The sequence below is a fragment of the Grammomys surdaster genome, unplaced genomic scaffold (assembly GCF_004785775.1).
Source record: "Grammomys surdaster isolate TR1022 unplaced genomic scaffold, NIH_TR_1.0 1057, whole genome shotgun sequence".
Lineage (NCBI taxonomy): Eukaryota > Metazoa > Chordata > Mammalia > Rodentia > Muridae > Grammomys > Grammomys surdaster.
This window is the reverse complement of record NW_021605476.1, coordinates 99563-101139: the sequence shown is the minus strand read 5'-3', so window position 1 is coordinate 101139 and position 1577 is coordinate 99563.

Below are 1577 nucleotides of genomic sequence, written 5' to 3'. Positions count from 1 at the left end.
TCTCTCTCTCTCTCTCTCTCTCTCTCTCTCTCTCTCTCTCTCTCTCTGCTTCTACTACCCTCTCAACTCCCCTCTCCATGCCCTGAATAAACTCTATTTTATACTATACCAGTGTGTGGCTGGTCCCTCAGGGGGAAGAGATGCCTCAGCATGGGCCCACTGAGACATCCCCTTCTCCCATACCTCTCCACACACCCACAGAACATATTCTCTATCTCTTTATCTTTCTAAAAACACATCACTTCTGACCTTGGCACACATGTATACATATGTGTGTAAAAACCCACATGCACATATGCACACACAGAAACACACAGTATATCCTTTGTAATAATCCTGGTGTCTTTGAGGGTGGACAGTTCCCTTCCAATGTCTCACCTAACCTCAAAACACCCATTCGAGGGTTAAGATTGGTGTCCCTATTATCCGTAGGCAGAAGCTGAAGCCCCATGAGAGGAGAATGTCTTGTCCAAAGTCCTACAGCAGGGGAGTGATGCAATCCACATCAAATGCAGCCCATACATAGCATCCCGGGCTTCAAAGTGGTTGAAACAATAAGGAAAATTTCCAGATCCTTCTTTCTCTAACCCCCCTTCCATGAGTGTCAGCTGCTGGGGCAATGGAGGTGTCAGCAGAGCGAGACAAGATGGATTGACCTTTGTTAATGAGTTAGAGTCCGATCCCTCCTAGTGGGCTAGAGCAGTGGCTCTAATGACCACTGAGTCTGGCCTCCCTGAAGACTGGCAGCCCAACATGGCTAGCTTTCATCTGTGCTCTTCAAATGAACAGGGCAGGGAAACTCCAACTCCCGTTGGAAAACTGACTCTTCCCATCTTGAGGAGCCTACGCGAATAGGAAGAGACCTCAGAGCTTCTCCAGTAAGGTAGAGTCAGAGTCAATAACGGTGACATTGCAAAACAGGCAAGGCAGGGGACAAGCAAAGGTCTCCTCAGCCAGTCATGGAATTACCTAGGCCCAGAAGAACCTTCCGGTGAAAGCAGGCACATGTCAATATCACTCCACCTCCCAAAGCCAGCTGCTTCCTCACAGGGATCTTAGTTTTGCTTCCTTTCATGGTAGGGAAAGGACACACAGTCTGATCAAAGACTTCAGACAAAGCGCCGCCATACCCCCAGGAGAGAGGAAGATAAAGGCCTGCTAAGCTGGTCAGATCATAGGGCCTCCCATCAGAATCCCAAAGAGTCCCATTTATTAGACAGGCTACAGATGTATGCTGCCTTCAGCCTCCACCTCTCCCTTCTCCTTCCCACTCCCATCTACCCCATCTGCCAGGGACCCCTGGCTCCTGGCCCTGTGGACTAGTGTAGACAAAGGCCTGGGGGAGGGAGGGAAGAGTGCAGCCGTCCTAGACCAGCTGCTGTGTGGAGGGCCATGCATATATGTGAGGCCAGCTGGCAAGCCTGTCTGGAAAATCCACTCACCACTCACCATCCAGCTGCTGACATCCCAGTGCCCATCCTGTGCCATCCCCCAGACACAGAGATACACAAGACTTGGCCCCTAGGATGAGCATCGTGGGATGGTTCAACAAGAAGATGAGAGAAGCTTCCAGAGTT